This window comes from Muntiacus reevesi, chromosome 5 (genome assembly GCF_963930625.1).
Source record: "Muntiacus reevesi chromosome 5, mMunRee1.1, whole genome shotgun sequence".
Lineage (NCBI taxonomy): Eukaryota > Metazoa > Chordata > Mammalia > Artiodactyla > Cervidae > Muntiacus > Muntiacus reevesi.
The window spans coordinates 96,063,227-96,077,807 of NC_089253.1; positions in this window are offsets into that span (position 1 = coordinate 96,063,227).

Here is a 14,581-nt window from a genome sequence, read left to right on the forward strand (position 1 = left end):
TGGGAGGCAGCTCTGCTTGGCCCACATGCTGAGGGTCCTTTCAAGGGCTCCTGCTGTGTGCACCCTTGATCATTTGTCCTCTTGGACCAGCCAGGCACCCAGTGGGCAGGGTGGGGCAGCCAATGAGAAGGACAGGGAGGCAATGCTTATCTGGCTGTACTATCCAAGGCTCAGTAGCCAGCCAGCCTCATCACCTGCAAAAATTCCAAGAGGCAGATATTCTTCCCTCCCGCTTTTGGGCACCCCAAGGGAGGGCAGGCCAGACTCCATCCAAGGCCTAGGGGTGAGGTGGCCTGCTTTGCCTCCCTCTGCAAGCTCCCCTAGCTCAGGGAGACTCCTGTGGGGTGATGCTTAGGGGCCATCTCTACTCACAGATGACCAGCCAAAGACGCAATCCCTGGGTGAGGCTGGGGGAACACGCTCTGTGAGATTTAGCTGCCTGCGCTGGCCTGGGAGAATCACACCAACTCCCCTAAGACTTGGTCAAGGAAGGCATGATCCTTTCCTTAATGGCTGTAGTTTTAAAATTTAATCACATCCCTTGATGCTTTTAACTGAATACTTTGGTTAACTAAATACATTTTAGTTCAATGATATCTAACAATTATAACAGGGCAAAATCTGGAAGAATGAAAACACCTAGGTACAATGTTCATCTCTCCCTTTGAGGCAAATATGCAGCCCTTCCTGCTGTTGCTGGGATCCTGTCATGATAAGCTGGCCTCTCAGGACGCTCGAACCACTGCTCCCTGCCTCTCAACCACTTCAGTCCGAGGACCAGCATCTTTTTCTATCCCACGATTCCCACAATGACCACACTGGACTGAGATGGTTACAGTAACACCTGGAATAGAGCAGAAGGAGGCCCAGGAGGCCATGTGGAGGCCCATGTGGATGTCCCATGTTCCCTGGAAGGAGAGGTGGACTGTTCCCTCACCTCTCCAGCTAGTGCACAATGCTGGGGGTGCCACTCACGTTCTTGTTGTTGGAGACTTTCCTGATTATTGCAATGCTTCCCACAGACAGTAGTCACGTGTCTCCTACTTCTAACGTGGCAGACCCCCCTACTGTGGGATGAAGATGCTGCTGCTTGTGGACATTTTGAGGAAGGAGAGCCTCCCTCCACTGGGTCCTAGCCCACAAGGTGACCCAGGGGTCACCATGAGGAAAGAATGATGTTTCTAGTCCTGTCTCCCACTCTGCTGCCCATCTAATGTGATCCTAGGGATGTAGGCTCTGCCTTCCCCAAGGCAGTGCTGACAGAGCCGGGCCTAGGGTCCTAGGACTGTGCCATATGTCATACGCGCATGGTGTCCATATATGGGTAACTCTGTGTCTCTACTCTGACATTTATCTACTTATCCATCCTTGCAATAATACCACACTGCTTGATTACTGCAGCTCCATAAGACTTCTTTATCTGTTGGGGCCAGAACTTAGGCTATAAGTTTCCACAGAGAATGAATGGGATTTTTATCATGGTTGTGTTGAATCTGTAGAACAGTCTGTACAGTGGATCCCTTAATTAGTACATGCTTTCCTTAATTTTTATGAAGGCTTATAGTTTCCTGCAAAAAAGTTGGCATACCTTCTACCTAGATTCATCACTCAGCATTTGATATTTTTGACACTATTACAAATGGTAACTTCAAAAACTTTCTACTTTCTCGTGGTAGATAATATATATTAGCTAAATTTACTTATTAATATTCATAGTGAATCTACAGACTCTTGAATTTTTTATTTACATAATCACATCACCTGTAAATTATGACAACAGTGTATCTTTTCTAGTAGTTATAACAATTATTTTTTCTTGCATTATTGCACTAGCTAGAGTCACTAGTCTAGGAGTTCACAGAACTTGTAGTATCAGGCATTCTTGTCTTGTTCCCAGTCCTGGAGAGCTTTCAACAATTCACCTTCACGTGTGATAATTGCTGTAAATTTTGTATATTTACTTTATCAGGCTAAGAAAATGGCCTTCAATTTCTAGTTTGCCAATTTTTTTAACTCGTGAATGGATATTGAATTTTCTCATATGCATTCACTGAATCTACTGAGATCAACATATGATTTTCACTCTATTCCATTTGTGTACTTAATTACGTTGATTAATTTTATCCCCGTTTTTCATTCCTAGAAAAAAGATCTAATTCATCAAGTCACATTATCTTTATATACAAGTTATTTTGAGCTGATTAATGTTACTATAGCATCTTTGAATCCAAGTTCAGAAGTGGCAAGCAATTGCTCTGTGTGACATTTCCTGTGATGTTTTTGTCCCTTTTTGCTATAAAGATCATGCTAGGTTTGTAAACCAAGTTCAAGGAGTAACCTTTTTTAATTCTTTGAGGGAGTTTGTGTAAAATTGGCACAATTTTTTAATTGTTGATAGAATTAAGCAAGGAAATTAATCTATACCTAAGATGTTCCTTTTGAGAAGGATTTTAATTCCAAAGACAATTTCTTTAACAGTTATACGATTGCTTAGATTTTCAGTTTCTTCTTGTGATGATTTTAACTTTATTTTTTGAGAACTTTATCCCATTCACATATTCTAATTGATTAGTATAAAATCTCTTAAAAATACTTTCTGAATCCATAGTAATTTATTCCCTATTCCTTCCTAGCACTGGCTATTTGCACTTTTTTTATCTTCACTGTCTCTCCCTCTTTCTCTTGCTCTAAGTCGCTTCAGTCATGTCCGACTCTTTGCAACCCACAGACTTTGCCTGCCAGGCTCCTCTGTCCATGGAATTCTCCAGGCAAGAATACTGGAGTGGGTTGCTATTCCCTTCTCCAGGGGATCTTCCTGACCCAGGGATCTAACCTGTGTCTCCTGAGGCTCTTGCATTGCAGACAGATTCTTTATTGCTGAGTCACCAGGGAAGCCCTCTCTCTTTCTCTTAGGTTTATTAATTTTATTAGTTTTGCAAACAATCGGTTTTGGGCTTCATATTCTTACCTTCATTTTCTAGTTCATCAATATCTTCTATCATTTTCTGCTCTTTACTTTCTTTGGAGTTTTTTAAATTATTTCTTCAGGTAACTTTATATAATTGATTTCCACTTTTCCTCTTTTCTTTTTAAATACACTTAATGATAGAAATTTACCTTCAAATAATACTTTAGCTTCATGCCACACATTATGTTGTAATGTCTTTTTTGTTTTCAATAAAGTTAAAATATTTTTGTTTCCAGAATGATTTTCTTTAACTTATATGTTATTTTTAAATACCTTTCTTAATTCCCAAACTTGCAAGGATTTTATTATTGTTATCTGTTTTTTATTTCTAGTTTAATTCCACGCAGTTTAGATCCTCTGAAATGTTTTTAAATTTGATTTATGGCCCTGCATAAACTTAATTTTTAAATGTTTCATGTATATAATATATATATTACACACACAGTTATATATTATACATATGTGTGTGTAATGTGTGTGTGTGTTTGTGTTTCCCAGGTAATGCAATGGTAAAGAATCTGCCTGTGATGCAGGAGATGTGGGTTCAATCCCTGGGTTGAGAAGATCCCCTGGAGTAGAAAGTGGCAACCCACTCAAGTATTCTTGACTGGAAAATTCCACAGACAGAGGAGCCTGGTGGGCTACAGTCCATGGGATTGCAAAAAGTCGGACTTGACTGAGTTACTGAGCATGTATGTCTGTCAGCATTTGGAAGTGCATGGCGTATCCGTGTCCATCAAGTTAAGCTGCTGATCATTTTGTTTAAATCTCCTATATCCTTCATGATATTTAGTCTACTTGTTCAATTAGCTACTGAGAGGTTTATGTCTGGATCCACTCTGGATATGTCCATTTCTTCTTTTAACTCCATCAATTTTTATTTTATTAAATTGCTATGTTATTAGGTAGTTATGCATTTAGGATCCATACATCTTCACAGTGAATTGAACACTTTATTAAAATAAAATGTCCATCTTTCTGTCTCATAACACTCTATGCCTTAAAGTCTACTTTATCTGGTCTCAGCACAGCTGCTTCAGTTTTCTAATGTAAGTCCTTTCTGGCACATCTTTTTTTAACTTTTTATATCAACTTGCTTGTTTCTTTATACTCAGATTGTAGTTTTTAAAAATAATTTACACTTGGATTTTGTTTGTGTGTATTTTTACAAATGAAACATGTCTGGATTTTATTTTTATTGAGCATGACAATTTTTGTCTTTTAATTAGAGCATCTAATATATTTGCATTTAATGAAACTGAAGATCCATTTGGCATTAAATATATCTTTCCATTTATTTTCTTGGTGACCTGAATAATCTATGCTCCTTTTCCTCTTCTTTCTCGATTTCTCTTCAACTGTTTCAGCTTTTAAAATGATCTCATCCCCCATTATCTCATTATTTTTATATATGTTTCTATTCATTTAGCAGTTACTCTAGAGATTACAGCATCTATCCTTGAAGTCAAGGTCAAAGGGTAATATTACTTGTTACTTTTACCCTCTCCTAGGACAATGCAAAGACATTAGAATAGCTTAATTCCATTTTATTCTCCCAAATTTACATGTCCTTATATGATGTACTTTAATCATATACATATGTAAAACCCCATTGTTAATTTTCATTCATACAGCCAGAATTCATATAAGTGAAACCATATGTTTACAGCTGGCAGTGCTCTTTTTGGACCTTTCACTCTTTTCTTCAGTAAGCATCTGCAGGTGACAAGTTTTCAAATTTTGTTTGTCTAGAAATGTCTATTTGCTTTCTTTGTTGAAATATAGTATTGCTGCATGTTTAATTCTAGATAGATAAATGTATTGTTTTAAAGTGCTAAGATTTTATTTCACTGTTTTCTGACTTGTGTCTGTTGACTAGCTTTAGGTCTAGTTGTGGCTCTTTTGGAAATAATGGGCCTTATTTCTTGGTTTTTACGATTTCTCTTGTTCTTTGGTTTTCAGCAGTTTACTAAGATGGCCCAGGAAAGACAGAAATGTGGAAAACAGAGAGGGACAGAAAGAGAGAGGCAACATCATCCCTGTGAAGGTGATAAGAGACAATTCCTCACCATGATAACTCCTCCACCGTCTTTTCATAGCCCTCCTCACAATTGTAACCTCAACTTTCCTAGAACTGTTTGGGACTTGTGGGACCTCATGAATCTGTGGTTACACTGTTTCATCAATTTTAGGAAATTTTCACCCATTATCTAGGCAAATATTGCTTCTCTCTCTTCTCTCTTTCCTCATGGATCCAATTAGAAGTCTGTAGAATTGTTCACCTTGTTCCCTATTGATCTTAAATTCTTATCTATGTTTTCCTGAGTTTTCTTTCTTCCTCCTGCAGATCATTTTTCTCCTATCAATCTTCCCATTCTTTAATTCTCTCTCCATCTGTGTCTAATTTTTTTTTCAACATACCCATTGACTTAATCTTCATTATTATATTCTTTAGGTTCTTGATTTTCCATTTGGTTCTTTTATATAGCTTTTACTTTGCTGGTAAAATTCTCGTTTATTTTATCTCTTTTAGAGATTCCCATTTTATTTTATCTCATTTCTTTTATCTCTAATAGAAAACTGTGTTCGTTTACACTGTCTCATCCCCTCTGTTATTTTTTTGTTGTTGAGTGCCAAATATTACATATATTTAATATAACTAAAAATGATCTGAGGCTTAGAATTATGTTGTCATCCTCCAAAGAGGCTGTATGTTTGTTTCTGACAAGCAGAAGAAGGTATCATAACCCAGGACCACCTTAATCCAATTTCGGGCAACAAGACAATTTATAGACTTTCAGCCTCCCAGGGATATGCCCCAAGGGGAGAGGCACCACCCAATGCTAACCTCCCCTTGACTGTCTCCTACATTATATTCTAACTCTCCACTTCTTTCCAGACTCTGCTGATGTTGCTCAGTCACTCAGTCATGTCAGACTCTGTGACCCCGTGGACTGCAGCACACCAGGCTTCCATGTCCTTTATAAGCTCCCAGAGTTTCCTCAAGCTCATGTCTATAGAGTTGGTGATGCTATCCAACAGTCTCATCCTCTGTCATCCCCTTCTCCTCCTGCCTTCAATATTTCCCAACATTCGGGTCTTTTCTGATGTGTTGGCTCTTTGTATCAGGTGGCTAAAGTATTGGAGCTTCAGCACCAGTCCTTCCAATGAATATCAGGTTTGATTTCCTTTAGGATTGACTGATTTGATCTTCTTGCTGTCCAAGGGACTCTCAAGAGTCTTCCCCAACACCACAGTTCAAAAGCATCAATTTTTTGGCACTCAGCCTTCTTTATGGTCCAACTCTCATATCCACACATGACTACTGGAAAAACCATAGCTTTGACTACATGGACTTTTGTTGGCAAAGTAATATCTCTGCTTTATAATACACTGTCTAGGTTTGTCATAGCTTTTCTTCCAAGGAGCAGACTGATTCAAACCAGTTTTGTCTGTCTTCAGCAGGAAGGTTTATCTCAATTATCTATTTGCCGTCACTATGCACAAAAGCCCTCCTCTGGTCCACACTTCATTTTCTGAAGCACACACACAAAGCTGTAAGCCCTGAGGCATTGACTGAGGCCAGAAGGGAGACTGGATGGTGGAGCCAGATGCCCCCATAGATAGGTCCAGGCACAGTGAGCACCATTAAGAAGGGCCAGAGTGGCCAGAGAACTACAGCCAAGAGGTACTCACCTGTGAGCCTGGGTGTAAGGATACCCTGGTAAGAAATGGTAAACACAAGAATCCCTCAAGTCTGGCCCTCAGCAGCTCATGCTCTACTCGCCCTGGTCTGCCACAGCCACAGCATCGCTGGCTGACCAAGGCCACCAGCTCAGATACCATCAACCAAACCTCTGAACCTCTGTGGCTGAAAGGAAAGAGAGAGGTAAGGGCTGGTGGAGAGAGCAAGAGGGAGAGAGAGAGGAGCAGGTAGAGACAAAGACATAGGGAGTAGAGAGGAGATGGGTGGTCCAGGGAGGCAGAGAAGCACAGAGCAGGAAGAGGCCTGCGCCAAGGAAGGAGAATCTGGAGGAAGAGTGTCTGAGAGATGCAGGACGGCCACATGTGCCCTCCGCCCTCCTCACTACTGCGCTTGGTTAGGGCCACCCCCCACCTCCACATATCCTCACCTTTGAATCCCTCTCTTTTCTTCCTGTTCACTTCACCCCAACTTCATGGACCCGGCCTTGCAGTCTAGGAGCTCAGATGGAAACCCTGTGAGCTGGGGTCTCTGCCCAGCTTCTGATGGGGCTCGTTCTCCTGCAGCAGCCCCTCCCCTACTCTGTCCCTCCCCGCTCACCATCCCCCACACCCTGGCAGCACAGGCTATCACCTTGGACACTGAGGCCCCAAACAAGCTTCCCCGGGGCCATAATGATCTCCATATGGGGTTGACATGGCTGCCATCTCGGTGGCAGGTCCCCCCCCCCCCGCTTCTCAGCTACTTTGGCCACTTTCGAGCAGGGAGCACCTTCTTGTTGCTGAGTGGGTGTTGGGGGTGGGGTAAAAGGGGTGAGGTGTTTGGAGTGGGGTGAGGGCTCTCAGGGGATGGGGTAGGGTGGGGTGGGGGGGTCCTGGGAGCTGGGGGGTGAGGGGAAAGGGGATAGGGGGTGGGAGGATTGGGGAGGCAGGAGGCAGAAGCTCTCCCTCCTGGTTGGTGTCTGCAGTTCCAGGGCTGTGAGCAGCTCCCACTGGGATGCCAGCTCCCTGAATTTCCAAGCCCCCATGTATGTACTGGAAGGCCAGCTCCTACCCCCCATACCTGCCCTCCCACCCACACAGGCTCGACCTCAGTGGAGGCAGGCAGCCGGCAGTGTTGAGAGGCGGGCAAGGACCAGCCGAGCAGGCTGCCTGCACAGCTGCAGTGATTTTCTGGGTGAGTCTGATCCTGGATGACTCTTCTGGACCCTGCACCCTCTGCCTCTCCACATGCAGGAATTTCACCCCCGCCGTCACTAGACTTCATCCTCCTGTTGCTCACTAGGGGCCTCGGCTGGCTCAGAAACCTGCCTCTTCCCTCCACCCTGCCCAGGGTCCCGGATCCTGTTTCCATTCTGAGTTGGCCTTTGAGGATAACATCGGATGCACAACCAGCAGGCTTGTCTCATCCCACAAGTATGCTTCGGCTCGGAGGTTACCCGAAATAGATCCTCGGGGGCTCCACTTAGCGCAGAGTGAAGACGGGACTGGTTTGAGTGAAATCAAAACCAACCTCAATCACTGCCCCAGACTACTCAGAGAACTTACTGAGAGGTGGGGGAAATCCCTCAGCCTTGGGGGCGTGTGTGCCCAGGGAACTTGGGAGGGCATGAGAACGCGGGCCCTCTGGGCAGGAGACCCTCTCAGGTGGGTCCCACAGGACCTACCCTGTGCTGGCTGCCAGGGGAACCTCTCCCAGGCTGGGTGTGGTGGGCCCAGCCAGAAGCCAGGGGCCCAGAGAGCCCGGACTTATCCTCTGCCGCTCAGCGGCCACCTCCTCCCCACTGCTCCCCCCTCCCTGCAGGTGCCCCCCAAGGTCTGGGTTCCTGTTCTATCCTCTCCCTCTCCCTGCAAGATCTGCTTCTTCCCTGGGGACAAGCTCACACGCCCTTCCCTGCTGCCAAGTCCAGCCCAGAAGACCCGGGACACAGGTTCTGCTCAAGGTGGAAACTATTGCTCCTCTTTTGCAGCGAAACAGACGCACGACTGGGCAGGTTTCAGAAATCCCCTGAACATGAGACCTAGGAAGGGGAGCTACCCAAAGAGTCTGTTTGGGGCTGTAACTGTTTCCTGGAGCTGCGATGACAAAGTGCTGTAAACCTAGTGACAGTAAATAGCACAAATGGATTCTCTCCCCGTCTGAAAGCCAGGCACCCCCTAGTTGAGGTGTGGGCAGGGCTGTGTTCCCTCCAGAGGCTCTCAGGAAGGGCCCCTCCCTCCTTGTCTCTCTCAGCCTCAGGTGGCCGCTGGCAAGCCTAGGCACTCCTTGGCTTGTGGCCGCATCACTCAGATCTCCCTCCTGACCACATGGCCTCTCACATGATCCTGATCTCACAGGATCAGGGCCCTGCAGTTCAACATGACCTCATCCCAACTAATAACATCTGCAGAGCCCCAACTTTCAAATTAAACAAGGTCATGTTCTAAGATTCTGGGTGGACATGAATTTGGGGGGAACCATGTTCACCTTGGACTTCCCCAGTGGCTCAGCAGTAAAGAATCCTCCTGGAATGTAGGAGATGCAGGAGATAAATGCCGGTTCAATCCCTGGGTCAGGAAGATTCCCTGGAGGAGGACATGGCAATCCCCTCCAGTATTTTTACCTGGAGAATCCCACGGACAGAGGTGCCTGGTGGGCTGCAGTCCGTGTGGTCGCAAAGAGTCGGACACAACTGAAGTGACTGAGCACACACATGCTTACCCCAGGACAGGAGCCATCTGCTCTTGGGTGCCAGCCAAGCCCCCACCCCACAGCGTGTGCCCAGACTCCCTGCCTGCACCCAGGACCTGGGAACAGCGCTCTGAGAACCACCTAGACTCCTTCCTAGAGTGGGACAGCACCTAGACTGGGCCCAGGTCAGGAGGGGCTGCCAGGCTCATAGGCAGTGGGGTCACTAGTTGAGTGTGCCTGGCAGGAACATGGAACTGGGCCATCCCTCCTCGCTCAGGGCTCCTGACACTCCTGGCCAGCCAGGCCAAGTGATGACTAGGGTCAGAAGCTGGCCCTGCATGGACAGCACATGAGGCCCACCACTGTGCTCACCAGCACCGGCCCCCGTGACGTTAGCCCAGCCCGGCAACTGGGACCACCTCCAACCCAGTGGCAACCCCCCGATGTACAAAGATGGCCTCGATGGTGTTGATTAATCATGTAGCACCCTGCTAACCCTGAACAGGCCCCGTGAGAGCCCAATAAAACTCGCAGACAGATTCAAGGGGCCCCACAAGGCTCAGAAGATTATTTACTCAAACTCCCAAATGCCCGCAAATTAGCTAACCACACACGGCTAACTGGTAGGCACTCAGCTGGGGAGGAGGCCTCCTCGGAAGCAGCTATGGCTGTAATTGACAAGGATGATAGCCTTTTAATTGCCAGCGCTTAGGCGGGTGGGGCAGTGGCCCATGCCTTCCCCATCACCCAGTGACCGTGGAGAGCGACAGGTGCTCCCCAGGGCAGCCTCTCTGCAAACAATGCTGCCTTCCCAGGAAGGGCCCAGCTAGGAGGAGGTGTTACCTGGGACACCCGCCCTGGAGGTTATCCCACAGCCCCGGGAGCAGAGCTGGGCCCAAGATCCCAGAGAAAGGTCCCAACCCAGCTCCCCCACCCCCCATCCTCACCAAGCACTGTCCCCCTGTCCCCAGCAGACACCTGCCTCCTGGGCTCTTCCACCCTCAGGTCTCCCTGTGGCCAGGACACCTCTTGTCTGGGCTGACCCCTGGGGTCTCAGCAGAAATGTCACCTCATCCAAGCCACCCCAGACCTCTGGTCAAGGGCCCCCATGCAGACACCCCTGCGGGCCTGCCCCCCGCCCTGTTTGTTTTCATCACATTTAACCACAAGCTCTAAATATCAGTCTTCTTATCCAGTCCACGGGGGAGGGGGCTCATCCAGCCCCATTCCCTGGCCGGCCCTCAGCCCCGAGCACTAGGCTGGTGGGTAGTGGACAGCTGCTGGGAGAAGAGAAGGCACAGGCGGGGGACTGGGAGTGCCCCACCCACTCCAGGGCCCCCAGGTGTGTGCGAAGCTGCTTGGCCATCCGAGGGCTGTCAACTCTGGGCTGAGCCTCCACGTCCCAGGCTCTGCTCTAAGCCTCCACGTAGTCCCCTCCCAAAGGCACCCGGCCGGCACAGGGCTGAGACCTGCAGGCTGAGACCTGTGCCCAGAAGGGCCGCAGCTGGTGTTCCACTGTCCCCACCTTACGAGCTGCCTTTGACTTTGTGCTGAGTTGTTGCAGTCCGATGGGACTCTGGGGGTTCCCTCCCCGAGGGGTCTCCGCCCCCCACCCTGGGGCCCTGGCTCTGCACAGTCCTCTTGCCCACCGCCAAGGCTGAATGTCACCAAGCTTGGTCTCCAGGGCCTCTGTGGATGAGGAATACTCACTCAGGGAACAGAAGACTGATCCCCAAATGCCACGGAAGACTCCCTGAGGGCTTGCGGCTGAGGACACATGGGCCAGGTGGTCCCCAAGTTCCTCGCCTCTGAGGAGCTGGCCCAGGGGTCAGCCTCTGGGTGGGGGACCTTGAGGGACCTCAGGGATTGCAGAGCAGAGGCTTGTGTGGACGTCCTCAGAGTCTGGTGGAAACCAGGAAGGCACTGGGGGTCTTGGCGGGCTCGGTTCATTGTTCTGTTTCCATAGAGTTACTTAAATGGCAACTGGCCTTGAAATTGGTCCCAGATTGGAGTCAGGTTGGAAGCCATGTTGAATTAATGATGCAGCTGATGGTCGTTTTTTCTCAAACCGTTTTTATAGCAGCAGTGGGGCGGGCAGGGGAGGGAGGAGGGGGACAACTTCAAATAAAAGAGGTTTTGGGCCATGTTATGTTTTGCTAATATTTGAATTTTACCTAAGATTACTTTTTCTCCCCTATTTAATATATTGTTTTAAATAAAAATTCCTAATAAATCTTGAGAGAAATATGTCATAGCAGAGCTTAAAAACCGTAGTGTAATATATAACAGTTCATAAAATATTCTATCCAAATAGCCGGGATTGTAGGGCGTTTGGACCAGAAGTAGTTAACTCCAGGAATGGCCTTTTATTAGCTACTAAAATTAAGAAAGGGCAGTGCTGTTTCACAGCCAGATAATTAAGTACCGTTTTCTCTTTTTTAATTCTATAAAATTAAACTTCCTGTTTTAAAGGTCTGGAGAGGCCTTGGGCAAAGGGTCCCGGGATGAGCCCTGAGGGCAGAATCAGGGAAACAACAAAGGCCTTATGTGCCCAAGACTGTAAAACGCAGGACTTGGAAAAACACGCCGCAGTCAGCAAAAAATTGCAGGTCATAAATCAGAGATCCATTTTTTCACATCATTTTAACTAATCCATTAAATCGTGGTGCCCAGGGCTCCATCAGAAACAGAAGCTGCGGCCGCCCCACACCTCCACCTCCCATGTTATTCAAGCCCCATGAGCAGTGACCCATGGTGATTAAAGCCGGGCAGGGTGGCCGGGTGGCCGGGCCCTGGGCTCCCTCCTTGCCCACGGCTGGTTCTGGGCCTGGGCAATGACATGAGAACGGGCAGCAGAGCAGTCCCTGTCCTAATGATGAGTCACCCGCTTTGACCCCCATGGGGACTGAGGGTCTGAGGCCAAACTTCCCAGGGCCTGTGAATTTCTTCCTCACCATGCAGAAGAAATAAGTCTTAGATCACAGCACAGGCACCCTAATTTGATTTCATTTTGGTTGTTTGGGGTTTTTTTACTTGTACATGTAGACAAAGTCTTAATGAAATTTTAAAGTATCTAGCCACACAGGTAGGTGGGCTGCTCTGTGGTCACTGACGGGATGCTTCAGGGAAGGTTCATGCAGGTCTGCAGGGCTGGCCCTGCTTCAGGAGTGACCAGGGGTAGCACTGGGGTCCTGCCTCCAGGTTACCACCCTCCCGGGTTCCCAACACTGTTCTTTCCACAAGACACAGGCTACCACACGCCAGCCCCATGTGATCCTGCCCTGGGCCTTGAGGCCTCCACCTGCTTCTGGTCCTCCAGTGGTGACCCGCCTGGGAAGACTGCCTGCACCATGAGGGATGCTCCAACCAGAGCCAGGTGGGAAGGGGGCCAAGGGTTAAAGACAATGTGAAATCTGCAGGTGCTACCATAGCGTTCTGGGGTCTGGGCTCCCAGGGGTCCAGCCAGGTGGGTACGGCACACATTTCCACCTGGACATGGGGTGGGTGTGGTGGTAGCAGCAGGCATTCTGCAGCAGACAGAGGGTGAAATTGCACTGGCCGGCCCCTAAACACAGCTTTGCATCTGGAGGGAGGAACGCCTGGGGCTCCCCCACCCTGCAGAAGGCAGCCGCCTGTGTTTTGCTGAGGGGACAGCACGTTCAAGAGGGCTAGATGGCTTCCCTCGAGTGAACTGAGCATTCCAACCCCGATGCCCATCAGGGGCTTGGAGCTCCAGGGCAGCAGCCCTTCATGGGACCCCTCACTCCCCAGGCCCGACCTGACCATAGGCTCCCAGAATCTCCAGGCTCATAGCTGGCCATCCAGGCCAAACCCTGTGCACATTTATAGAAATGCACATGATCATTTTCATAACAAAATACTTGCTAAATCTTAAGAGAAAAAATGTCTTTTATGTGGTTATTAAGATTTCAGCCAAGGCAGGTTATCAGATGTCAGACATCTGGATAGACACTTTAACCCCAGATTGCCTCTAAAATAAACTCCATCCTCTGTCCTGGCAAAGAGCACTCAGGGACACCCCCCAGTCCAGTCTGTGCCAAGAGGGGTCCCTCAAGAAAGCCAAGTGCCACCCACACACTGACACGCACACACCTGCTCACACACACACACATATTCACGTATATTACACAGGTGCTCACACATGTACACATTGACGCTGACACACACACCTCAACAATACTGACACACACATGCTCACACATGCACATTAACACAGTGACCACACACACCCCAGCAATCCTGACACGCATGCTCACACATGCACATTAGCACACTGACAGGCACACCCATGCTCACACATGCACACGTTGACGCTAAAACACACCAACAATACTGACACTCTAGCACACACACGAACATTCACACTTGGACGCACTCACACACAGCCTTTTTAGGGAGACACTGAAGAGAACTTTTCAATCAGCCAGGTTCCACCTTCCCAGTCTGAACGCTGAGGGCTGTGCTTGATGCTGATCTAGCCTGTGAAAGCCCCCAGCCCGCAGGGCTCCCCCAGGGCCAAGGGGCATCCAGGTGGGAGTGGACAACCCACAGTTCAGGTCAAATTACTCCAGTCAACTCCACCTCGGCCCAAAGTCTCTCCAGACGGTGCCAAGGGTCAACCAAAAGGGACACAGGCCAGGACCACAACGGGTTTCCTGATGGGAGGACTTATATGGAAATTTCATAGGCGGGTTAATAACAAGCATGTATGTATTGAATGGGTCACTTTCACTTTTAAAGGAAAGTTGCATGAACATCAGATGGTGAGGGAAGGTCTGAAGTGGGTCTGTAACAGTGGTCTCAGCCCAGCATCAGGTAGAAAGTCTGCATCGAAGGGTGTGACTGGGAAAGCCAAAACGTGTGGCCCTCGCCAAGGCAGAGAAAGGCCAGTGATGTCACAGGAGCAAAGTGCAGCCATGCGTACCCGCAACTACATGTACGTGTGGTCATGTGTACGCGTGGTACGTGTGCGTGTGGCCACGTGTACGTGCAGTGCATGTAGGCGCACTGCACGTACGTGCAGGTGTTGTGCTCCCTGTGTCTCTGTCTCTCTCTAACCATCAAGCAAACTTCTTTCTGGGGTTGAAATCGTGCCCCTACATGGGAGTCATGGTGCCCATGGTGGTATCCTAAGGGCCTGTGAGAGTGGACATCCAGAGTGACAGGGTGCACCAGAGGCTGCATCCAAACTGTAGACCACAAGCCATGTCATCCTTGTG